Below are 27516 nucleotides of genomic sequence, written 5' to 3' on the forward strand. Positions count from 1 at the left end.
AGACCCAAGGGGATTCCTGTCTCCCTCCCCCTCTTAGGACTTCATACATTTTTTACTGAACATTAACTTCAAAAAGGGCTTTTACTGCTTCACCCAGAGGGTTGTACTGTCACTGTCTGACAGGTGCTGATTTTCTGTCATGGGGACCAAACCATCCAGAATATGAGGTCTGAAGTCAGTAACAAGCCAGGAGAGGGGATGAGCTCTCCAGCTGAATGTGGACCTTGCACAGGACCTGGGACCTCCTGTCCTTTGTGGCTATTGTGCTTTCCAGCTGCTTTGTGGTAAAGTGGTTTTAGGCAAACAAGGAGATGAAAAACCTGTTCTGTTCTCCATTACTTAGTGTAATGTGTGGCTTCTGGTGCCCCTTTCGGTCTTCAGTGCTGATAAGCTGTGGCTCTAAGGTGTGAGATTGCCCAGTACTGATGAAATAAATGTTGGGCTTCCTTCTAAGTTCAGGGGATCCACAGGAAAAATAGAGAGAAGGAGTTGTCTCCATGCAAGTGTCACTGGCTCTGAGGTCTTAGTGTTCATATAGACAGCTGAGTGATTCCTGGTGAACCTGTAGATACTTCAAAGGACTCTGGAACTCATATGGCTTGGTCTTTTACTTACTTATTCTAATGCATTTCAGTATTCACTGTACAGTAAATATAGAACAAGCAGATGGTACGAAAACAAAATCTACTCCCCGAGGTGAGATGACAATTTTTGCACTAATATGCCTTACTGTGTGCTGGAGTGGTTCTGGGCTTTATTGCTAACCCTTGGTGTTCCTCCTCTGACCCACCTTGGGGTGGGAGCTCCTCTGCACCACAGGCTGTCCCACCTGCCCTTTCCATGCTGTGTCCACTTGGCTCCCACAATAAGGACAGAGAAGAGAACAGATGCTTTTCCAGTCACTTGAAAAATAACTCTTCTTTCAGTGTGTCTGAAATGAACAGAAACACAAAAATGAAGTAAATTTTCCTTGGACCATACCTTTTAGAGTATTTATTTACCTCCTTTTCACATAGCTTTTCAACTATTCTGCTATCAAAGTCTCTAGTCAACGCAGGTCAGATTGTGTCAGTTTTTATACACAAGTTTTTGATATTATTTCATGTTGTTTATGATCAACTTCTTTTAAAAGAAGCCCCTGGGAACTTCCTATTATCTCCCTTTATTGTTTTTTTTCTCAGATGAAACAGAAAAATTTCCTTCTCTTATACTCTGAATACTTTCTCGAGCCAGCACTACTTATTTAAGAATTTCTAAGTTACAGTAGTTTCACGAATACAAGCCGCACGGATTATAAGCCGCACCCCCGGTGCCTCGACAATGTTGCTGTCTTTGTCAATAGATAAGCCGCACCCCGAATATTAGCCGCACTTTCGTTCGTCGCGAGAATCCGTGCGCAGCTTTCACAAATTGGCCAATTAGTAAGAGGATCACGGCATAGAGGGCTTTACTGGCTCGGGGCGGGGCCAGGCAGGCTCGGCCCGCTCATGGTTGCCGACGGGGCCGGGTGGCCCAGCTCAGCGCCACGGCTCGGCGGGGCTGGCCGGGTGGTGCTGCCGCCGCCGCCGGGCTCGCTGGCCCCCCTCTCCCGTCAGCACCGCCCCGCTGCCGCGTTCGCTCGCCCGGCTGGCAGGGCTGCCGCCGCCGGGCTCGCCGCCCGCCCCGCTGCCGCTTTCGCTCGCCCCGCGCCGCGCCTCGCGAGCGCCGCGCCCGCCCCGCGCCGCGCCCGCCCCGCGGCGCTTTCGCGGCTCACGGCTCGCGGTTCGCGGCGGCGCTTTCGCGGCTCACGGTTCGCGGTTCGCGGCTCGCGGCTCGCGGTTCGCGGTTCGCGGCGAGCGGCGAGCGGCGAGCGGCGAGCGGCGGCGCTTTCGCGGCTCGCGGTTCGCGGCGAGCGGCGGCGCTTTCGCGGTTCGCGGTTCGCGGTGGCGCTTTCGCGGCTCGCGGTTCGCGGTTCGCGGCTCGCGGTTCGCGGCTCGCGGCTCGCGGTTCGCGGTTCGCGGCGAGCGGCGGCGCTTTCGCGGCTCGCGGTTCGCGGCGAGCGGCGGCGCTTTCGCGGCTCGCGGTTCGCGGCTCGCGGCGGCGCTTTCGCGGTTCGCGGCGAGCGGCGGCGCTTTCGCTCGCCGGGCGGCGCTTTCGCGAGCGCCGCTTTCGCTCGCCCCGCCGGCAGGGCTGCCGCCGCCGCCACCACGCTCGCCGGCCGCCCCCTCCCGTCTGCACCGCCGCCGCGTTTCCTCGCCCTGGCCGGCACTGCAGGCCCCCGCACCGCCGGGCTCCCCCACGCTGCTGGCCCCGATTATGCTGGGCTTCCCCCGCTGCCAGGCAGCCCCACCCGCCGGCTTTCCTGCTTCTGCCATGCTCCCCTGCACTGCTAGCCCCAGTTCTCCCGGGCTCCCCCGCCCTGCTGGCCCGGGCTCTGCCGCCCGCCCCCGACACTGCTGGCCCCGCCTCTGCCAGGCTTTCCCACCTCTGCCGGGGCCGGCCGGGCTCCAGCTTGGCTTGGGGCTGCCGCGGGCTCTCACTTCCGTGTTGGCAGCTTTTAGAATTTTGTTAATAGATTAGCCGCCCCGGAATATTAGCCGCACTTCCGGGTTTCCACCAAAATTTTGGTCAAATTGGTGCGGCTTGTATTCGTGAAATTACTGTACTCAGTCCACCAGCTGATGGACAAAAGCCTTTTGCCTCAGGCTCCCAAACCAGCTCTGCACAGTATGTTCTGCTCCTTGCTCCTAATTATGTCACAGCTAATTGCAGTGCCTGGTGCTGCATAAAGTGCAGCTGGGGAGAGCTGCCAGCTGATCTTGGGGAAGGTCACTGATCACCCAATTGGTGTCTGGGCAGAGACCAGCTAACCTGCTGGGGTTAGAAGGAGAGGGAGCATTGCCAGGACGGGCTTGTGGGCATCCCCCTGGGTAAAACCCACTGTGCTGCTGACAGGCACCACCTGTTTAATTCAGGGAGAGGGAGAACCTTAGTATCACAAGGCAATATTGCCAAGGTTTTCTATTGTAGGAGAGGAATGAAGTGAGAAATGCCTTTCTTAGGCATTTAGTGGAGTCCTTCAGAGAGCAGACTTGCAAGTGATGAGCATCTATTAATAATTTGCCCCAGCCTCAAAGGGCCTAGTGCAGTTTAAGCTGTCCCATCAAAGAAGATAACTAATACTGGGGAGCAGGATTAGCACTTCAAATCAAGTCACATGCTTTGTCTGGTAAACACTATGAAAACTGAATTAATAAAACCTCTTGTCTGGGAAATCCAACACTCAATGTTCAGCTGGGGAGATTTAACTACCACCAGGTGTCTGAGACCCACTGCAGCAGCACAGAGCATCCATGCCAGCTGTGGGTGTGCTGCTGCACTTGCTCTCCCCAAAGCTGCTGTGCCTGGATCACCTTGGATGGTCCATCTGATGCACTCCAGGCTGGTGAAGGTGCTCCTCCTTCAGTTTAGAGAGGAAGGGGGGAATGGCCATGAGGACAATCTCCCTGTGCTCTGGTTAGGAGAGCTGTGTGCTAGGGAATTGAACAAGCCAGGGGAAGAACTAAGGTTGAGAGATAGTTCTAACTGTGGGTGGTGAAAGACTCAAGTGCCCTGGGCACTGTTTTTAGCACAGCTATTTATAACAGTGATGTTACTGGTAGCAACAAAACCAATGCATCTCAACAAGAGACTTTTTCACAACTCAGTAAATAAACCCTAATTAACCTCTTTACTGTATTTCACTCAGTACACTGCTAGTCTTGCACCAAAATTCTGTACCAGAAGTCCACGTTGAAAATTCTGGAGGTCTCACACTATTCTGTGTTTGAGCTACCAGGGCTCCACACACCGGGAAGCAAAGCAGTGCCTTTACTGTTCAGGATGAGTGCATGGAAATCATCCAAGCCACTGCTGCTCCAGCCAGCACACAGGACTTCATCCCTGAGTGACAACACTGTAATGTCTCCACTTGAGAAAATCACCATTAATTGCTGTCATTTTCCCTGGGGAAACCATGTGGCTGAAACTGACTGAGAGCTGGAGAACAACCAGATGGTAAAATTACTAAATTCTCTGGGGAGGGGAGCAGCTTCTCTGCCTGAGCATCCTGCCATATTGGGCTCCTATTTTGCTAATCTTCACTCTCTGGTGGTTTTTTTGACTGTTCCCTGACTGAGATTAAGACAGAGCTACAGCATGCATCCTGAAGTGGAGTGAGTGCAGTTGGATATGGGAGGGAGACCTGCTGTTCTCTCCTCTGTGCTACCCACCCCCACCTGCCACTCAGCATAGGGATTGCAATCCGAAGAAAACGGGGAACTCTGCACATTGCACAAACTAAGGCCATCATCCCATCATGCTTACCTATTCAGTCCCTTGTCTGAGCACTGTCATAAATCCAAACACTTCGGCTTGGCAAAACCCACGTGGTTTGTAACTGTGTGTGTTCCTCAGAGGACCAGGGAAAATAAACACTGAACAACACCACCTGAGAAGCTAGTTGTCTGTTTGGGAATCACAGCATTTAGAGCATTTTAGAAATGTGCTGCAGCTCTCTAAACCAAGTAAGAATATTGTTATGCTGGGCCAGACCAAGTGTCTCTCTTGGTTTTGTGTCTCACTATATTCTCTGTAATATTTTACATGACAGTACCATGGGATAGAGAGATAGAAGTGGAACATGAATCAAATCCTCTTCCTGCTTTCTGCTTCTCCTTTGCCTCCTTGTTTAAACTGCTAGATAATACAACTCCATGTTTTTCCTTTCCCACTGAGACCTCCTGCTGATTATTGCTATTAGCAAAACACCCTGACTTAACCTTTCTCCTCCTTGCTGCATTTTAGCAAAGGTCACCACTGTTAATAATTGAAGCAATTGTTTCTATTAATGCTTATCATCCTGATGGCTCAAGGCAGTAGAGTGAAAAAACAATGGAAAAGAATTTAATTTTTTACTCTGATACTGCAAGTAGCAGGAGCTGGAATTTTGGAATATCACACAGTGACAGTGAACCTTCTAGTGTTAAAAATATATGTCAGAAGCAATTCCAGCAAGCTAGGCAAGCCAGTAGCAGCTTTATAATACCTAGGACTGGTAAGTAAGAGCAGACCTAGAAAATGAGGGTGAGGGCTCTGTTACAGGTACAGAAGACTCCAGCATGTACCCCAGCTAGTGCCAAGGAGAACAACGCCAGCCCTGGAAAGCTGCAGCGTGCTCGGCTTGCTGAGCTGTGTGGGAGTGCCTGTGTCTGCACTGTCCCTGTACCTGCCTGTGATGCCAGGAGAGAGCAGCAGGACATGTATCCCTGCTGCCATGAACAAGTGCATGGACATGCTCAGGTGCAAATCCACCTGTCTCACACAAGCTTGTTATGAAGATACATTCCCTAATTCTTTGTTTAAATCACTTACAGGGTCAATTTTAACTTTTCTTTTTCCTCAGCCAGAATTTTATCAGGGATAGATGCATCTGGTTCCTTGGGAAGTGAAACAAAAGGCGAGGAGATAAATGTGCTGCTCTGTGGAAATTGCCTTCTCTGTGGGAAGTTGATTGCAATGATCCTATCTGAAGCCTAATAATGTCAAAACCACAAAATGCACTTGAAATCTCAGCTTTCATCATTCCAGAATGTCATAAATATCTAGAAATTCTGGATTTATTCTTTATGTTAGGTCTTGCCCAGACTCTGAAGGACCTGCCTGTTCTGCAGACTCGAGCCTGAAAAGCCTAGAGTGATCAAATGAGAGTCCTCAGAGCTGTGCATTGACAATGGCACTGGGTAAATCTGTATGCAGTTCCTTGCCTTGCCACAACTTTGTTTGCTTTGTTTTTTAATGTCTCAAAAATTCAGTCATGGTAGATGATTTCTGCTTGAATATGTTCGTTACAAGGAAGGAAATATAATTTGTATTTGTTTTTAGTTTAAGTCACTTAAGAAAAAAGCTTTCATGCTCAAAGTTACATACATATCACTGATTTTGTTTAGATAACTTACCCAAAGGAATTTATGGGATTATAGTTCCAGATTTATGTTCACTGCTGTGATGTTCATGAGTTTCTTTGTCTCATGGCTGCTAAACAGCTTATTTAAAGACTTTGACTTCTTTTTTTTTCCTAATCCCAGCGCAGTTATTAGTCCAGTTACAAGCTTCTTCTGTTTGTCAATGTTGAAATATTGCACTGATCCCAGACTTGAGCTGGGGACTCAAAAGGAAAGGACTCAAAGTGCCTTTTCCTCCCAAGAATCCCATAGAACTGATTTTATGTCAAATTTATGGGAAAATGTTAATATCTGAAAACAGTGAGTTGAAATACACTACCACCAATATTGCACCAAAGAATTGCTGGAGGTAGAATTGTGTATAGTCTTAACATGTGAAGACAAGCATTTTCATGCTGGAGCCCTTACAAATTTTGTAATATTAAGAAGTACTAATAAATGTCTAGGCCTCTAGTGCCAACCTCACCCAAGCTGCTGGGCCTGCAGAGTTGAGAGGTGGCCAGGGCAGGAGCCTCAGCATGACTGACCACGAGTCCTGGGCACAGCCCACCCCCACTACCTGACACTGATGGGCACTTCCATCATTACAGACATCAGAGGGTGCAACTACGCTGTCAAAGTGTTGAGAAGCAAACTAACCCTAATCTTCAGGCTCACTTTTGAGCCTCTGGTTCCTAAGCAAGTCAGATCTTGTTCTGGGATCCTCTCTAAAGTATAGGTGAAAACCTTACTTCTAGTGCTTCCTCTGGCTTGAGAACATTTCCCTTTGTCCCGGGTCAAAAGGAGGTCGCAAAGCTTAACTTAAGAGTCTTATTAAGCTTTCAGTTTATAAAGCAGCCCCCAAAAAAGAGACTTTAGGAAGTCTGCCAGTGCTAGCTGCTCTGTAGCATTTCCATTTGGTATTTCTATTAGCAGCAGAATTCTGCTGGGTAAGAGCAGCACCAAGCCCCAGTCTGTGACCTGGGCCCCTCATTTCTGCCAAAAGCAAAGAGCAGACAGACAATGAAGGCAGACCCCAGATCTCTGTTCCTGCTAACACTGTTCAGGGCATCTCTTCATAGCACAGACATCGTCTGTTTAGGCAAGAAGGCATCTGATCTATAACAAGCTGGGTCTATGCTGGGAAAGATAAATTTCAGAAGGTGTGGGGATTTAAATCTATGTAATGATATAGGAAAATCACACCCCCAGATGCCTTTGGTAACAATTTTTAGAATAATAGACTTGAAGTCTTCTGCAATTACTCAAGGCAGACAGGACAAATCAGTTCTCTTTTTTCATGTTTTGATAATGAGTCCCCCCAGTATAAGGATATCTTCTTTTTGCCAATCACCTAAAAGTTACCAAATTGAGATTTTGAGATTTGGTAATAAACTAAAAATTTAACTGAGATCTACAAAATATATTTTTGTTTGTTTGTTTGTTTATTTTTGAGAACTAATGGAGTCTGTACGGATGAAATTCATCCAGCTCCAGTCTCAACTATGCAGCATTAAATACTATTTCATACTGCATGCAAACTGCCAGCCTACTGAAACAAAAAACACAGGAAAAAGCACTAAATTTGCAATAAAACAGGTGACAAACATATTTTAGCCAAAGCGTAGGGAGAGGAAGGTTTGACACGTTAGGCTGTATTATAATACTACAGTATTAGATATACATGCAGAACTAATGTTTCATATGTATGTAATAAATTACATTAAAACATTTTTTAAAAAAAATTCATGTGCATATAGGAATGTCCAAAATCAAGCCTTAGTATAATTTCTTCCTTAATTTCATCAACTAACAAAAGTTTTGACTAAATTCTTATTTGTGTTTGAAAGGCCACAGTCAAAATAAAAGAAAAAAACAACTCTCACTCCCAAGTGAGAATGGTGATGGTGATTAATTGCAATATTTACTTTGATGAATTCTGCAGATGTGTTGTGCTTTCAGTAACTACCAGGAAAGGGAGATTTTTGGGGGAATTAATTATTTTGTGGAGATAATATGTCCATTGATCTAAGCTGCTAATTGATTCACAGGAAGTGTATCCATAGTATTTAAGCAGTAGTCATATAAATTTAAATAAAAATTACTTTGGGAAACCTATTTCAACGTGAGTGACCGTGGGACTATGCTGCCCTTAGCTCAAGTCCGGCCGAGCTGCATTCCAAGGGTTCATTTGGAAAGTCCTGTTATGGGCACGTGCTCCTGGCATACCTGCAAAGCCACAGATTTGTTGTGGCTGACATTTTCACAAATTTATGAACTTGGGGAAAACAGGCCCAGCCAGTTCTGGAATGATGTAAGAGCTCAAATACAGGTTACGCTTGTCTGAGTGAAGCAACAGGAACTGTGTTGTGCAGACACTTCTGTGATGATCTTGCTAATGCTCCTCTGTGTCATGCATGGCTTTTTAGCTGTATCAAAAGCACCACATCAGGATTATATTTTGAGGTGATATGGTAATGGGGTCTTTGTCTTAATTGGTAGATTTTATATAGAAGTTTTTGTAAACTGCCTCTGAAATGTGTGTAGTTTTTATGGATATATCTTTTTTTTCCCCCCAAGAAGCCTATTTTTTTCATCTTTAAAAGAAATTTTCTAGGAGTCAGATGCTTATTCTTTCTACCTTCTTCAAAAAGTTTGCTCTTTGTTTGCTCTATAGTTTCTTCTTTCCCCCATAAAACAGAAGCATAGTTCTTATCCCATTTTTCTGTATGCAATCCCTCCTTCTCTCCTCTTCTCATGATATGATGTTAAGTTGTTCAAAACCCAGACAAAAAATAGTTTGTGCCTCCACTCCAGCAGAACAGAGTGATATTGTTGCAGAATGGAGAAAAGGTTAATGCCATTTCAGTTTTGGACCACCAGTGTGCTGACACAAGGTTGATTCAGAAGGGCACTGCAAGAACTATAGATCTCTCTGTCTGCAAGGAAGAGAAAAAGAGCCAACTGAAAAACTACAGAGGGTGGTGAAAACTCTGCTTGTATTGACTTGCTTGGGTCACAAATGGCTCTGTTTCTAAGAACAGGGTCTGTTGCTTTGCTCCCTAAGAAATTTTGCATTTAGCTGCAGGGAAGAACAGGCTGTCCAGCACAGCCACTCCACTGGGTGAAGGAGCAGGCTGCTTGTGCTCTTTCTCCACTCACCATCAGTTGCTGGCTTTCTCTCAGCAAGACTCCAAATGTGTAGCAGGCAAGGTTGTCCAAACAGATTTGAGTGAAGCCCTGCTAGCCTTTGTCCTTTAGAAACTATTTCACATGTATTCTAAGTCAACATTGAAAGAGCTTAAAAAGTCCCTAAAGATCAATAAGGAATGCTGCTGTCTTATGGTAAATATTTTAAAATCCCATTAAAATAAAAAGTAAATTCAGGGTAAATTTTGCCAAAGTTCAGGTTTTCTGCCATAGGATTCAGTTGGTCAAAGTTTAAAGAGCCTTCTTGAGCAGCTGTTTTTGTCTGGAGTGGAAGCAGAAACTCAGGAGAAGCTGTGTCTCAAAGTGAGATGAACCTGAGCTGTGTATTCTGTAGCACAGCATTGATTGCAAATATTCTCTGAGGCCAGGCATATTTGAATCTCATTTTTATTAGTGCCGTTTTTGCATGCAGTCTTCTCTGTGCTTAGCTTTTCAGTGAAGGCTTCTGACATCATCTCCTGCATTTCACCTTTTCTCCCTTGTTCCCACCCTGCCCAAGGCTGGCAGCAGGCCACAGTACTGACATGGCAGAAGTGTTAAGCATGGCAATTCACTACCTCACCCTTCAGAGCTCTGCCTGGACAGCACCAGGAAGCCAGGTTTGAAAGGTCTGCTCTTGGTCTGAGTGAATGCAAATACTCCTACAAAGGCCAAGTTGCAGAAGGTTTGGGTACAGAGACAGCATGTTTAGAGATGCTCAGGTTTTGGGTTTTCTACAGTGATGTTCAAACCTCAAAAGCTCCCCATTTACACATCAAAAATGAATACATACTGTGTGATGGGCCAATTTTCTTGTGAATAATAATCATTGCTGCACAAGTCATGCTGTTCTTGTTTGAAGGGTTTAATTCTGTCACATGCAGAAGGAAAAGAAGGAAAGACAGGAAAATATTTTAAAATATCTATAGCTAGCAGAAAAAGATAAAAGATCAAGAAGATTTCAGTGAAGTTTCATATTTAAATAGCTTATGAAATCCAATACATTGCTTGTTAGAAAGTGTCACTAAGATTTAAAAATACCAGCTGACATGGACAGATTCTTAAACATAGACTGAACACAGGAAAAATGTATTAGTAAAGCTTGAATTTAAATTCAATATTGCAGTGTTTCCATGATACATAAAGCAGGGAAATGGGAAGTGCCCCAAAGTCACTCTTACCATTTTGGAATGAGAGATCATTGAGAAATGATCAGTGTTTCAGGTGTCAGTGGCTACCTCAGGTACATGATGCTGTTCTGCTCTGGCTGGCTGTGTGGTACAGCAATACTCAGACATTATTTTAATGAGAATTCTCCATTTGTAGCAAAAAATAATGTTTGGTTTTGGTTGTCTGTTGAGGACTTTTTAGTTTATAAACTGATTTGTATCAGCTGGTTTATACTGGCAGTGTATTTGCTTTCTCAGTAAGGAGGGTGTGGCTTACTGCTGGAGAACTCAGGTAGTGGAAAACAACTTTCAACAGTACTGAAGAATAAATACATTTCTGAACAGGGGGGTTTTCACATCTTTACCAACTTTAAACGCACATTCTTAATATTCTGCAGAGTTAAATACTACATCAACCATTTCCAACTATGCAGAATATAAAATCATGCTTACCTATATTGTATGCTACTCTGCACTTACAGTATCTGACAGCACCTCTTATAAGTGTAGGGAAATATTTAAAGCGAAATCCTGACTTTCTGATGGAAAACACTGCAAATGGAATAGCTATTTCATGAAGTTATTCCTCAGTGTAAAAATTTGATCATCTTCTCTGCTCATAATGAACTGGTGGATTTCATTATGGCATCAATTCCCATGCCTCCCTGCAATCTGTAAAAAATCATATTCCAAGTCTCCCAGCAGAAACTATGTGAAAGTGAATATGATTTGTCTTGCCAGCTTGGAGTGCTGATACAGAACTCTAATAAATATATGGTTAATTTCATGATTTAAGCATCATTCAGTTGGTCAGGAATTTGCATTCTGAAGTCCTCCTTAAAACCATTTACCCAGTGTGCCAGGTAAATTAAAACAAATAAAAAAGTTCCAAAGGTATCTTATTAAGGCAAATCAAAGGTCCCTCTGGATCATGTAAATGAGTTAATATACTAATTTATGCTTCCAAATGTGTTTATTAGCAGTTTACTTTCAATTTTCAATGAGCTGTTTTGTTTACTAGCCAGCTGTTTAATGATATATTTTCTGTATGTCAGCAAGTGAAATCTTCTGTCACTTAAAATGTTAATGGGTAACACAAGACTGATACATCTGTTTGAATTGGCATGAATGTAGAGAAAATCCCATAATGTGCTGGTAAGTCACTTCACATGACTTTTACCACTTCTTTAGTGCAAAGATACTGCACTAATTTAAAAGATTTGCTATTATAACAGTCGATCTAGATGAATCATAAAACTGCAGCTTTGAAAAACTGTAATGGCACTGTAGAATAAAATTTATGTAGAATAAAAGTAATTTGGGTTAGGTACTCTTTGAAGACTAGATGATGTTGGAAGCTGTATCAACACTGTCTTGGGAAACGCTGCCTTGTGCCTGTTTGCCTTGGGTTTGCAAGCTGTGCCCAAGTGTTGAATCCACCACCCATTCTAGTGCTGCCTATTCCACTGAACCTTGCATTTCTAATAGCATGCTCTTCTTGGGACTTGGTTGTGCTTCATTTGCCTGCTTTGAATGAAGGTGGTTGCTGTCTGTCTGTCTCCAAGAGTATGGTAAAACAGGCTGTCAACCACGTCACTTCCAGGTGTCCTGTCCCTGCTGCAGTGCAGGCTCAGCTGGCAGGAGGGCACAGCCTCTCACAGGGATGGACTGGCCCATCCCAGGGACCTGTGTGAACCAGGAGGCCCCATGGTGTGCAACTCCTCATCTTCTCCACACCTTTCCTTCCAAGAGGTAGGACAGATATCTTCCTGGGATGCAATTTCTTTCATCTTGTAGTAGCTGCCTGAACTTTGACGTAGTCCAGATTCTCCTTTAGAAGGTTTTGATTTTGGAGACAGTCTGTCAATACCCACTGAAAGGAGCCTCTTTTCTAGCTGAGCATTCAGTGACAGACACAAAAAGTCTGGATGAGGTAGGTCATGCTCAATGCCAAGTACCTGTCCTGCAGATATAGCACTTTGCATGTCTGGAACAATTGCCCCACTTGTGGGTTCCCACATCAAGAATTAATCCAAAACCATTGACAGGAGCAACAACCAAATTCCAAAAAATACACTTGTCTGTTTAGAGAACACTTTCCACAGCTAGGTTCAGCCTGAAAATGATGGAAGGCCAGCCAGGCAGTGAGAGGAGGATATTTTTGCAGCTGTATATCTTCTTTACATTGCAGTCAGAGGGAAATGAAAAGCACAACAGAAGTCATGAATCTAAACTCGTTACATGACTAAAGCAGCTGGGTCATGACTAAGGCTGTTGTGAGACTCCACATACCAGAGTGCCAACAATTAGTAGAAGGCTGAACTGTGTTCCTAACAAATACTAAACCCACAAATGTGCAATTACCAAATATGACTGGCTTGCAAAGTTCATTCTGTTTTATTCTAGCTGTTTTGTCCCCATCCTGCCCACTCACACCCTCTGCAATCAGTAACCCGTCTGGTGTCTAGAACGATGACGGTTCTGCATGACTTCTGAGATAACAAAATCTTGATTAATAGGAAGATTATTGTGAGGGTTTATTTTATAGAAGATGGCTGTGGAAAAAGCCCATATGTACCTGCTTCTTCCAGATTGAAGGTAGTCAGTCAAGAATCTCCTGTGAGCCGGGCAAAAAGAGATGGGGAAAATTGATCCAAGGGAAACTTAGAATGGTTTTGATCTACAAATGGGCATGTTGAAAAAGCAATTTTTCTCTTGCTCATTTCACCAAGCCTTAGTTCTGGCTTACATAATTTCATTTTTTCTTCAATGATAGTTTAAGATGCTTTTGTTTTTCTCCCTTTTTGTATAATACTTAGCAGATTTGGTGCTCTCTTGGTGTTCAGAGACAGAATGGATCAGATGAAAAATCCTAATGGCAATGGTCCATGAGGCAGAGCAGAATTCTGATGAAAATTAAATCTAGTTAAAGAACAGTAAGCATGCAGGAATTCACTTCAGTGGCTTCTAGTGCACAAGTGGCTATAGATAGGCATCTCATGGAGACCAAGACCAAAACAAATATTCCAATATCTTGAAATCATGAGGCAAACGTGCCTGAAGTCAGAAGGCAGTGAAATGAAAATTATGTTTATTTACATTTAACACTGTTTATTTCACGTTGAGTTTGTTGCGGCAAACTGTTCTAAAAGGAAGTGTCACACAACATCTGTGTTTAGGCAAGATGTACTGGATTCAGGTAATGTAAGACCCAAAAGATAATCCACATGAATGTGTTGAACTTAAGAATGAATCATGCAATATGTTTCAACATTACATTGAACACAGATAACCGGTGACAGACACATTAAATTGTTTATATATATTCTTAGAGAGAAAACAAAAAAACCCATAAACTGTGGTTAAGAATGCTGTGGAAAAAGAATGACTTAGGATAATCCCTGTTTACAAAGATTAGGTACCTAATTAGTTTTTATATTCTGTTTTTCTCAGTTTTGACTCTCATCTACCCCTCCCACTGTCACCTCCAGGCTATTTTTGCACAGTCTTAGAGCAAAACATTCGTACAGAAGAAACAATTTCCCTGCAGACAATTGGAGAATGGCTTGCAGAGGTGCCTAGTTAATGGGTACAGAAGAAGAATCTGTGCAAGGAATAAAAATGGCTATTGCTCCATAAAAGCTGTGTGACACTAAAAAATTGCTGTATGCAATGGAGGAAACAGGACTTTCATTCAGTAATAATTTGAAGATTTCTACTTTTCCTAAATTGTTGACTGACAGATTGCAAAGCTTTGACTCTGTTAATTATTAAATTTATGATTATTTACTGAATAATTCTCAGGATACAACTCTATGAAATGCAATAAATAAGCATCTGAGTGTGTGAGTTTAGTTATGGGAGTCATGTTCTGTCCATGCATAACATGAGGTTTATAGTACATCTAGCCACTGACTGCAAGCAAAAGCAGCAAATATGTATGAAATATTTCCTTGGAGAATACTTGAGCTAACAGTGATCTTTTAACACGTAACAAATGCTGCTAGAGGTCAAGACCACAGCCTCCCCAAAAGAGGGTTTTCCATCAAAAAGTCTTTGGGAATAGCAGATATACATGAACCAGCAAATTACAACAGTTGGATTATTTGATGCAAACCCTTCAGCATGATCTTTTGTCTTCCTTTCTCCCATCCTAACTACAGTAGAGTGGGGAAATGTTCTGCCTCAGTGAATGCAAGAAAATCATTACAGTGAACACAGCTGCATTGTGCAGGCTATATGAGTAGAAATGTGTGAAGGAGAGGGTCCAGATCCTCTTAGACTCTCAGTGTCAAAGACCCCTGAAATCAGGGCCTCTATCTCTCAGATGGATGAATATTATTTCTTGCCACCCTCACTTTTGGAGTCTATGAAGGTCTTGACAGAAATCAAGCTTGATGGTTCTTTCATGTCTGTAATGAAAGGTGATGCTGTGAAATGTCTCTCAAAATCCTGCAACTGAGTTTTGTTCTGGACCCATGTTCAGATTATTTTTGGAGTTATGATGTAGAGCCACAAGGCCTAACACCAGACAGGCTGTGAGCAAGGAGACAGCTGTTCTTTGACTGCAAGGGGGAATCTGAGGAATTATGTGGTCATTAGAGTGGGAGCTTACTCCAGGCACTGAGCTTGTTATCCTGGCTTATGCAATGTCCCATGGTACAGCCATGTCCACAGGTACCCACGTGTCTGTGAAAAATGTAAGAGATACTAGGTAAAAACTTTGGTCAAAAACAAGGCCCTCACACTCAGGATCACCTTACACCCATCACTACCAGAGCTTTATAAACCTCAGGTTTGAAATCCTGAGCAATGAAGTGATGACACACAGGCTAGTACCTAATGGTGTCATGCCAAGACATCCAAGCACACCATGCCCCCACAATACCCCTGCTGGCCAAAAGACTTTGGAGACTTCTTTAGCTAGAAGTGACTTCTTACTGACCCAGGGGCTGTCCAGGAGCCTACAGCACCACATTTTATCACCTCTGGCTGCAATGGCTGTAGCAGCTCTGACATCTGAAATTACCTAGCTCACGCTTTAAATGATTTTTATTCCATCACTCTTGCACCACACTAAGGCATTTGTTTTGTGGTGCTCTAGAGGGAAGCTGCTGACATCTGACTCATCATTTCCTGCAGCATGTAGGTGTTTCTTGGAGCTCCATCAAACAGGAGCCCATCCCAACGTTGCTCACCCTCAGAGCTGGCTCTGAATCACAGCCACAGCATCACAGTACTGCTGAAGCTGGAGCACCCAGGCTACTTGTATAGAGTAAAAAAAGCAGTTTATAGTAGCTAGATGCATATTCTGTATGTCTATCTTTGTAATATCTTTGCTTTGGTTTTGCACTTTGAAAACAAAGGATAAAATATAATTTCTGGTAGAAGCAGAGTTGTTGCAGTGGAGATGAACTAAAATGGAAATGCCCCCAAACATCTGAATAGCAAAAGTATTAAATAAATTGTAGAATGCAAATGAAGCTTTTCCTGCCCATGCCTAAAAGTGAAAATCATTGCAATAAGTAACATGGTTGTCATAGTGATCAAGTGCTTGTTTATGATGAAATATATCAGGAAAAGCTAAAATATTTTTAATTTAAAGCTCAGATGATGGGAAACTGAGTAATGTAAGCAAGAGCAGAAATATATTTTGGTAGATACATAAAATTAATTATTTTTCCTCTGAAAATTTGTGTCACTTTCTAATCTTCATTCCAGTTCTGAATGTGTTTGCGTTCCAACAGTGTAATGGGCCAGCAAGATGGGAAAATGGAAATGAGCACTACTCACAGGCACACTCCTGTATGTAGTAAACAGACAATGGGCCCTCTTACAGTAACATTTCAGGGAAGAACAATTCTTAAATCTGAATGCTGCACTGTATCTTCTATGGTCCTGGCACCTGCAAATACATAAGCACTCAGCTGAATAATCTGCAGCATTGCATTAGTTCAGCATTTCTTTCTCCTGAAATTGTCAGATGATTCAACTGTCTGAGCACAAGAGACTAAAATTTCGTTTTCTTTGCCTAAAAATAGCAGTCATTACCAAAAAAAAAGAAAAAAAAGAAGAAAGAAAAAAAAGTTATAAAATATTCAATTTGCTTCTATTTAAAATGGGGGGAAAATCCTGTTAAGGGAGGAAGTGTCTGGAAGTGTCTGACAGACTAGAAGACAGTTTGCCACATGATTACAAATTATTGCATGTAAATTACTCTTGTTAAGCTGCAATAGGCCTGCAATAGTTTTGCAAGGAACTTTATGAAAACACTGGGGCAAAGCTGCCTACTTGAATTTGATGGCAAATTTCCCAGAGATTTCAGCACCTCTGGGCTCAGCTGAAGACAACTGAAAAAGCATCCTCACCTACAGCTGTGTAATTCCAGATGGTATTCCATGCCCATGTCAGAAATATCTAATGGATGCAATAGGAGATTTTGATGAAGCCTGCAGCACAGAGCTCAGCTATTGAAGTGTAGATTTTGCAGAGAGCCTAAAGAACCTCACAGACATCACCTTGTCTCTCCTCTCCCCCTCTCTCTGATTGAAAGCAATGAATGTGACAAACAGAGATGAGGACCTGAATGAATTTTGTGTGAGGATTGCTGGCTCACAGGGGAGCCTTTGGTGGTAACAGTAGTGAAATAGAGTTTCTTTTGCCTTTTATGATATTTTTTACAACATGACTCTTTATGCTTTATCATAATGCTATCATAAATACTATCATTTAAAATGAACTGGTAAAAAATAAGCTAGCAACAATCATTACAGATTAATGGTCAGGGATAAATCTCATTGAATTCAGTAGTAAGGCATATCGATTTTAACAGGCTCGAGATCAAGACTTTAATGGTACCTGATACAAGCCAGGTACCTTATGAAGATGTCACTTCAGAGTAAAAAAAAGGAAAAAAGTTTAAAGTTCCCATCCTATCAAAGAGGAAAAGATGTGGTTTTAAGTTGAAAACAATAATTTTATTGGTTAGCTAATTAGATTTGCAGATACCTATATAGATCATAGGAATCGTTTTCATGGCATCATTAGTAACCACAGCATTATTACTACGATAATGAAAATAGCTTTTGGATGACATTTCCATCTCTTAATGCTTCATCAAAGCAGTATCAATTTCACATTTATTGAAAAACAGTCCTTAGGCATGGATGAAAGTGATGGTAAAATTTATTATTTGGCCTAAGCAGATGTATTAAATCAGTGTAGCTCAAATTATTTCAATAGTGCTATATTTCTTGCAAGCCAAAGTGTGTGCCTTTTCAGAGAGCTGAAACTCCCTCAAGGTCTCCATTTTACAGAGTGCCATGTCTTTGAGATGCAAAACTAGAAGGTACTATGTAATTAGATTAAAGCTAAAATTCATCCAAATAGAAATACTTGACTGGTGAAAGCTTGGTTTTGGTAAGAACTTGGGCAGCGAGACAGGAGACCTGTGTGACAATTTTAATCTGGAAAATTTTAAGCTGCCTTTCTTGGCAGGTGATACAGAAGTCAACAAAGAGACCTGAGAATGAATACTAGCTCCCACTAGTTCTGCTGGCTACTCACAGCCCAGGCAGGACATGCACAGGTAAACATGGCAAACAGCACATCTGCCTTCTTCCACTGGCCTTACATTTGGAACAGAAGAAATATTTACAGTAATAAAAAGTCTTGGTCTCAATGGTACTGAATGATGCCATGGTCTTGGTCATGAGGATATCTGCTGGAAGGTGGACACCCCTCTCATCATCCATTAAACCTTCTATTGCACTAAGCAGGAGTTGCCTTCAAATCTTTTTTGAGCACTTGTAATCCATTTTTCCCTCCCATCTCTTACAGATTTCCCCCCATGTTCATCACTGTAATATCTGATCATATTATCCACATCCCAGCCAGGCGCCAGTGGAGAAAAGAAATGGTTGAATACAGGTAATTTTCTCTGTGTTTTGCTGCATTTGAGGCTGCTATTTTGTTACAACCACTTAATTTCATTATTCAATTCAGAACTGAAAGACTAGCCTGAGAGTTTCCGCTGGGGTGGGCTAAAAGGATATCTGATTTCCCTTCTGTTCCCCCTGCCTACCTCATAATTTTTCCACAGAATTAGATAAGGACAGAGATTTTCAGCAAAATGGCAAGGAGAAAGCTGAAATTGTTAATGTGCCAAGGCTTCTTTGCTGGTGTGAAATCAGGCACATTTCCTGCCCATCAGCATGGGCTGGGGTCTGGAGTCACTGCTCAGCCCCAGCCCCCACAGCCACTCACCCTGCACAGCCAGCACTAATGGTGTGATGGGAGGGGCACAGCAGAAACAGGCGACCTTTTCTCCCTAATCCGGGGTAAATTAACTTTCCAATAAAATATTGGCACAGCCTTCAGAGTGTCAGAGCTTAACCACACAGGTTAGGTAATTCAGAACTGACAAAAGCAGTGACACACAGCTCATCAAAATATGCACTTGTTCCCTAAGAAGGACGAATGCTGCACCTCTTTGGAGCCTAAATGGAGTCTTGGGCACTCCTGGAAATCAGGATTTTTATGCTGAAAGATCAAACACAAACCAAGCCCAGGAATGTAAAGCAAAACTAGCACTTTGTAAATAAATGAAAACATAGGCTGGAATTTCAACAGAATTTTCAATTTTAGCTCAATTTTAATTTTGCTTTGATGGAATCCTGGTCTTCAGCAATTTTTCTTAGTGGTTTTCTGCTTCAGACCTAAAGTAAGTAAGACTGTATTTAAACTTATTGATATGTCTTCTGTTTATTCTTTAGAATGATAAATAAGATGCCTAAAAAGTGGTAGCACATGTACAAAACAAAATTATAAACACTGAAAAGGCCAGATACTCTTTGTTCAAGCACTATATTTCTGCAATGAGCTTTTGGTATGTTAATAAATGATTCCTTAGCCTTTTTATTCTAAAGAATACTGGTCTAGAAAGGCATAGTATTTATCAGTAATTCCAGAATGCTTGAGCTCCTCAGTATATTTAATGTATTCTTTTGGCAGCAGGTAACATGTAGGCAAGTCCTATTGTCTTGTTTATTGAGGTATTATACAGTTTTGAATAATCCTTTCATAATACTAAAGGTTACAGCACAGGGAGTTTCACAGTCTTGTGTGGGGTGTTTATTTGTACCTAGACAGTCCCAGACCATCTGCCAGGATTGTTTTTCCTTGATTATGGATCAGAAAAATTATAGTGACAATGAATAATTATTTTCCATGATAAACCAGGAGGCAGATGAATCAAAAGAACGGTAATGCCTAGAAAACAAGTTTTTGTCTTCCAGTTCACTGGTTCAAATGCATTTTGAGCCACAATAGACCAGAAATCAGGCCCAAATAATTTTTGGGGTACTTTATGGAATAAGCTTGGTCATATTATTTTGACAGTTGTGGCACTTTAATGAAAAAGTGTGGAAGAACCTCAGGACAGGCTGAGTACAGCCTGTAACATTAAGCACCTACCTCCATGGCAGCAATATGATGCACCAAGAAAAGGACCATGGGAAAATGAAAAATGTGCAGAGTTTGGGTGTCTCCCATGGCCACATGAGAACCTGGCAACCAGGTGAGACTGCAGCTGCTGAGGACCACCAGCACAGCCACTGAAATACAAATGTAATAGAAGAGAAAATGGGAAAGCAGTCCTTGATAGTGGTTACAAAAATAGTAACTATTTACACATTTAATGTATAAACTGGCATCTGCAGGTCTCAAATTGTATTACAGACACTGATGAATTAAGTTTCAATACACGCTGATGAGATATTTTATTCCCATTTTGCTGTCATAATTAATAAATTAATAAATGCACAGGGACAGGATGTGGCACTAAGCCTGCAGGTTTATGTCATATAATATAAAAATAAGGCCTCATGGTTCCAGCAGTCCACAACACAGCCATTAAGTACTTCAGTTTCCAAGGGCATTAGCTGATATGATCAGGGATTGTCAGACTGTTCAGCTGCCCTCTTCATAAAGGATAGAAAGAAAAAAGGGAAATAATCAGAATTTCTGTGCAACAGTTACAGATTATATTCCTATTGATTAACTGAAGGCTAGCAATGTTCATTTGTTTTCCTGGTTACTTAAAGTGATGTTTCCCCATGTACAATGATCTCTCTTATCCCATTAAAAACAGAGGCAATTATACCACTCTGAAATGGTTTAAAAATGATGCAAAGCTTAGAGAAAATTGTTGTATGCAATAACCAGTAATATCAAAAAGGATTATGGAAAGAAAAGATTCAGAGATTTATACTGAATTCTTTTTTTCTTGAATTTGCACTGGCTCCAATGTATTTTAGGTTTGGAATAATTACAGAAAATATACATTATAGGATATACAAATCTTTTTGATCTACCAAAAGAAAGGTTCTTATTCTCTGAAAAAATTAATTCTGAATAAAATCAAAATCAGCTGTGATCAAAATCTCTTATCCTTTAATGATTGCTGCATGTATAAGGAAAGTGTTATATTTTCTGGTTTTGATTTTTGGTTCAAAGCTCTGATTCACTTACAGGTGCTTTCCCTGTCCTTTTGGATTGTTGTGTAGAGGACACTTCAAAACAAGCTAAAATCAAGTTAGAGCAAATAACTGGCTTTGGTAAAAGCCAAGCCTGCTGCTATATTTTTTTTCTTTTGTAATTGAAGTTTCAAAATATCTTTTTCACATTAGAGCAAGTTTAGAAAATTGGTAGTTTTACAGGGTGAAAAATATGCTTTTTCTGTGGTTTACTTTGTTCCCACCACTATTGTTGAAGGTTTTGTTCCTTTTCACCTTCCATTCTGCAATTAGGGTTGCTGTCTTTCCAGAACAGCCCTTTGAAAGACAGGCTGACTGTCCAGGCCATTATTCCTGCATTGACTTTCCTGCTGTTTACCTGATTCCAGGCGAGTATTCCAATGCACATCACCCCGGAAGGAGGAGTGGCTGGAAACCAGGGCAGTGGGTTAGATGGCATGACTGGCAGCTCAGGAGCCCTTAACAACAGCTCTGCATCTCCCTGACAGCCATCACTTAATGCTTCATTCTGGACTTCAGCCCGGACCACTAGCAGCCTGTCCTGAGTGTGCAGGTAATTACAACGACAGGTTCAAGGGGGATGAAGCTCAGCCTCCTGCACAAACACCTTTGGCTGCAGTACACGAGGGGAGTTTATGCCCAGCTCAGGTGAAAGCACTGGCTTTCTCTCTTCTTCCTTCTAGTAAGGCAGGGATGATATAAATAATTTCATTTTAAATTTTATTTTTCTTTAGTTATACTTTCAGATTATGAGGTGCTCTGTGCCTCTAAAAGCTTGATCAAGCCTGGAGAGAAACATGAATCTACTTCCAGAAATACCAAATGCATTTTGAGGAAGTTTATCAAAGGCACATAAAGGAAGCAGGACCACAAATTATTGGGCTTTTGAAACTTTTGACTCCTGTTTTAACCCTTTTTACCCATCGATCTGACAGCTTTAAAAAATGCAGTAGTTTTACTTCAGTTTCTTCATAGCTTGGCAGGCTGGCCACTGAGAGAGCTGTCACAGCTCTCAGAGGCACATACGGCAGTCATGTTACTGTGTTTGAAATGGAAACCCATCCTGGGTCTTTCCTATATTAATCTTTTTCCACTCCTTTAGCCACTTGTGTCGTTGGATACCTTCCTTGCCTTTTTTCTTCAGCTATGAGGGCCACTGTCATGGGTGTGAGATTTGAAAAATAAACTCTTAGCTTAGGATGTATTAATAAGCAGGATTTACTTGGTAAGATCATTACACATTTAACTGGAGAGAAAGCTTGCACTGGCCTCACACTATTCTTCTTTGAGTCAGCTTCTCTGTGCTGAAATACTCTCCCATGAGCAGTTTTGTTACTAGGTGGAGAAGCTGTCATTCAGGGAGAAAATGGGGGATGCACAGTGAAAGGATTTCAAAGTCAGCTTACCTTCATCACCTCAGCAAACTGGACTAGTTCTGAATGAAGGTTCTGTTTCCCCTGTAGGGAAGCAGCACTGCAGCATACCTTGAACATATTCCTTCAGTCAAGTAAATTAGCCGGGGTCACGTTTTCCACATATATACCATGGGATTAAGGGTTTTTCCGAAGGAGACTCCTTTTAAACTGTATATTAATAAAATAAACCTTCAATGACAGGGATACTGCAGGATAATTAGACTCTATATGATAGAGTGTTCTGCAGGGTAATTAGACTTTACATTATGCATTGCATAAGCTGATGAAGTTTTCTAATTAGTAAATTTCACACACACAATTAGAAGTATAATATGAACCTGAAAAAAAAGTGATTAAAAAAATTCTTCTCATGATTGAAGGTTGGTAGGAAGTTTCTCCATCTCACAGTGGCAGCAACTGGCCAGTCTGTGCTTCATGTCCTCATGTTTTCTCTGTGGCTGTGTAGGATGGGATTGCAACCTTGGACTTCTTTTGTTGTAGAGATTCCCTGCTGGGAAAGAACCTGGACCATTAACAGCATCTTTGAGTTCACCTGCTCTCTCCATTTGAAAATTTTTATCCGTGCCGGTATGTATTTTATTAAAGGTTTAAGGTTGTTAGGGAGGTTTGGGGAAATGTTTTATGTCATGTGAGAGTAAGGGGGAATTGATATTCCATGGATCTGGTTGTGCCTACCATTGTGCAGTCACGTTTTTGAAGTTCAAATGTTCACTTTCAGTCTTACATTTCTACTGTCCCAGTATCTTTTTAATTGATCTGAAAGGTTTTCACATCTTTATATATCACAGAAAGATCATTCTGAAAGTAGAGTCTTTACAGAGGTTTCAAGGGTTTGAAAGGGAGAATACAAACTAAAAAAAGAATGTGAATGGTGAAATTTACAGCTAAGATAAGTTTAGATAGCAGGCACAAACCTTTCTGAGATGCCAGGTATGGGGAATGCTGTGGTAAAAAGAAGTGCCTAGGGCAATAAAGAAAACAGCCATTTCTCAAGTAATTGTAGGAACTGGACTTAGGAAGTGAAGTAATTGAAATGAGATACTATTAGCCAGAAGGGGAAGCATAAATCACTAGCTGGAGGAAAATTAAATGACAAATGGAGACAGTGCTGGTGAATAGGCACTAGTACAGTTAAAATGACAACAATAACAAAAGAAAAAAATCTATAGCTGTTCTACAGAGCCAGTTTTGTGGGTAGAGAGAAACCAAACATCCTGGATTATGTATTTTTATTAATTTTCTGCCTACATGTTTGCTACTTTATTTTGCTAGTGATTACTCACAATTGTGGACAGATCCTGGAGAACATATTTGCAAAGCTTCTTCTGATGTCAGCAGTTTCTTCTTTCTGATGGGCAGTGTTTATAACCACATAACCACCAGTATTACACATATATGTAATAATTTCATTGTTTTGAAGACAAAAGTTGCTCTGAAGGTGGCTGTTTTCTAGTAGATTCAATTGCTGTGTGCTCCAAACTTCTCTCTGTTCTTCAAGCTGACACTCTCTGTCCTGGAAACTGGACTCCAGACTTTTAAACTGTTTTTAATCTTAAATTATTTCAGTTTAGATTGCAGAATGCCTTTCATTAAAGGGGAATGTGAAACAACAGAAGTCAAACTTCTCCTTGAAGGTAATTCTTACCTGCAGATAGCTGTTCTGACATTACAGAATGTAAATCTGTAAATTTGTAATAGATGTTTCACCAAAAAAAAAAAAAGACAAAACAACAAACAAATCTTACAATATTCACACATTTAAAGGGTATTATTAAAATACAGAAAGATTAACCTGACACATCACAGCTCTTTCAACTAAAAGTTTTTTTCTATTACATGTTTTAAACACAATTTCACGTAAAAGCAAAAACCTTTTGTCTTCCTCACAGGAGGCTGCACAAAGCATTTAGCATCTACTTCAATATCCTTTACTGTGCAGAGCCTCCTGAATCTCAAGTGAATATCCCATTTCATTCACAGCCAGCAATCATGCTGGGGAAACCAGCTCATCTATGCTTTGGACCTCTGACTCCTGCTGTAACTCTTCAATCTGTCTTTCTGTTTCTGTGTGTGACATTTTATGCCCTTTCATTCATTCCAAATAGGTTTTCTCTTTAACCTTGTGGTAGCAAAATATTTCATTGTATTTGAAATTAATGGCATTTGGTAATTGGCAATGCACTAAGTGGCAAAGGGCACCCCCAGTAATTTGCTTGAATGCTGTTTGAAGCTGAAATAATTTGATTTTCAGCAAAGGGCTATAGGCATACTAACAGTGTCTTCTAAGCCATTAATGTAAAGAGGCTGTCCTGGCTCTGCCCTTTGACTGCTTTAAAATTAATACCTATTGATAAGGAAGATAAGTAGTAAAGGCTTAAAGGAATTTGGAAGTATTTTTCATAGCTATTTTTGTTGTCTAGGTTATAAAACCACCTTATTGTAACTTTACATTTTAATATTTAATAAAAAATTAAAAATATTTGTGATGTTGAAATTGTTGTTTTCTGGCCAATCCTAAGTATTCTCTGTATGTACACATGACAGAGAAAGAAAATGAAGTATAAATATACATTTATGTGTGAAGACAAAAGGGCAGATGTACAAGATTCACTGTGGTTTAAAAGGCAATGTGAGCCCTGGAGCTGTGTATAGGGCTCAGAGTTGGACATTAAACCTTATGATGCTTGAATAAAATGATTGAAAGGTATGATCGACCATATGAACTTTACATGAAGTGAACAGTGTGTCCTAAGTATCTCCTTCTTCAAAGTGGAAATTATGAATTCATTCTGTGGAGCACGTTGGAGCTTTTAAATACATGTTTTAGGCAAGGAGGACAGGAAGAACAGGGAGTCTTGCTAGTTTCTATTATTTTCTTCTGTTTGCATAAAAATGTAAAGATTTGTTTTGGCCAAGTCTATTGTATTTAAGCTAGCTTGTTCATCTAAGTAGGCATTATTATCTAATAATTATCAAACTATAACTTAAGTATATCTATTTTTTTCAGTTACAGGTGGGAATTACTTGCCTAAGCAGAAAAAGAAGGGAATAAGGAGAGAGGCAGATGTACCTGAAGTGAATTGCAAAAAGATCTGACAACCCCCACCAGAAATAGAAGTACTTTCTATATATATATTTTGATATGCAGTGCAATTTTTTTTACCTCCTATTTCTCAAACCATTTCATTTTCATTCAGAACAATTCTTATTCATTTACATGTCATTATACAATGCTGATAGTATGTTTAGTGACAAGAATCACATAAGCCTGCAGGTTCAGCAACAGTTCAACTAACAGATAGATATTTGTTCCTTCTTAATGGCATTAATTAGGGAGACATTTGGCTTTTAGTGCACATTATTCATGCTCAATTATGGTAGAATAGATAGAGAATTGAAAGACACAATCACATCTGTGTTCCTGAATGAAGAGTCTTTGTGACATACTTACAGAGATTGAAGTGTCATCCAAGTGAATCAATTATAACAATCAGTTTCCCAATTCAATCTGGCAATTATTTGCTTTATGGAATAGCCAGCTTTGATTTTGTTTACAGATTTTATAAAAACTTTGCAACACATCCATAACCATGTCACCAATTCATTGCTTTATGGAGATCTAGGGAGACAGCTGTGCAGCTGCAGAGGTTACAGCAGAATTGAGCCTGGGGAGAGAGTGGGATGGTCTCCATTCTCTGCTAATGCTGGAGAGCATTAGGGCAAGTCTGTCTCTCTGAGTCGTGGATCAAATTTCTGAATGTGGATCATGAATGAGGGACCCCGAATGACTCTGGTACTCAGTCTTTCCAGAACTCTTAGTATGTCACAGAACCACAGAATCATGGAATAAGCTGAGCTGGAAGGGACACACAAGGATCATCGAGTTCAACTCCTGGTCCCGCACAGCCCCATCTCCAAGGGTGTCATGTGTCTGCCAACAGCACATAAGATTTGTGTGATAAGCAACAGTTTGATTGTTTTTCATAAAGGATTTTGATCTGCTCATGTTGAAGTCTATAGGACAAAAAAAGGCTGAACGTGGCTCATGTTTATCAGTGTGGATGCACTAAAGCAGTAATGATTTTTTTGTTAGACTGAAGTTCCTTTAAAAACCCGTAACAGTGTCCTGCAGTGTTTATTGCTATGAGATATGTCTTCAAACCACAGCTGAATTTCACATGTGCTATCAGGGTGCCTTTACCATCAGCTCTTTTAGAATATGCACTTTTGTGCTTTCCCTGTCTTTACCCACTTTTCCTTTAGTGGGATATCTGCGAATTAATCCTGAAAAACGCCAGTACTAAACCTTGCTCTATTCAAGAAAAATTCAGATCATGAATAAAAAGGATCTGGATTTACATCTCATTACAGCAAGTATGAAACCAGCTCTTATATTTCTTTGATGTCTGGCATATTTTAACTGATGGTGATCTTGAACCAAATGTTGGATGGATGTGTCTTAAATTACATAATTTCTATCTAAAGGTATTTCATTGCATTTTTCAAGAAGAATAGGGAAGTGCAGGTTGAGAGAAGAATTGTTTTTAATTGAAATGTTAGGTGTCTCATGTTTATTCAATAAATGAATCTATTATGATAGTGCTGTTTCCAGAGAAACTTTGAAAATTATTCCCTAGAAACAAAATTAAGATCAATTACCTCCTGCAAAAGTGCTATACACTTCCAGAGTGGCAATGGCATGCAACAGTAATAGTGGCAAAGCCAGGCTTTTTTCCCTTTAGTATATCAGCCATAGTCATCAGCTGCTTCTTTCTTTGTCCTAATAAGGGAATTATGAGGAGAAAGTGCTATTAACATCAGCAGAGATGTTTTCTTGCCAGTATATGCCCTTTTCCTATATGGTGTTGAAGTATCTTTTGAAAAAGTGTCCTCTCTGTGCCAGTGTGACATCAAGAGCAATCTCACAGCAAAGGAGGTCCCTTACCAGCTAGTTCCTGCCACAGGGTAGACTTCCTCTGATGACTCAGCCAAAAGTTGGGTACTGGGTTTATTTTCTCTTCAAACGCTGCTAATGGCCATCAATAGCAAATCACAGGGGGATTCAGAGCCCTTCCTTCAGCAATGTAAGAGAAAAATAGATTTCTACAGGTGGAAGAACAGCATGAAATGCTGCAGAAATAACTCCTGTAATGATTCATGAATCTAATTATTATTGTAATTAATGATGATACCATGCTTAGAGCCATTAGTACAAATCTCAAATAAA

The 27516-nt window shown here is 41.1% G+C and overlaps 1 long non-coding RNA gene across 3 annotated transcripts; it reads left to right on the forward strand.

Moving 5' to 3' along the window:
- The first annotated feature begins 18901 nt into the window (after positions 1–18901).
- On the forward strand, positions 18902–27516 carry LOC116997927. Of its 3 annotated transcripts, none has more exons than XR_004418269.1 (3): positions 18902–19040; positions 21222–21406; positions 25297–27516. It is a non-coding gene; the product is annotated as an uncharacterized LOC116997927 (long non-coding RNA). The 3 variants fall into 3 exon arrangements; XR_004418268.1 differs by lacking the exon at positions 25297–27516 and adding an exon at positions 24179–24544; XR_004418270.1 differs by lacking the exon at positions 25297–27516 and adding an exon at positions 22770–22830.

This window comes from Catharus ustulatus, chromosome 6, assembly GCF_009819885.2.
Source record: "Catharus ustulatus isolate bCatUst1 chromosome 6, bCatUst1.pri.v2, whole genome shotgun sequence".
Classification (NCBI taxonomy): domain Eukaryota; kingdom Metazoa; phylum Chordata; class Aves; order Passeriformes; family Turdidae; genus Catharus; species Catharus ustulatus.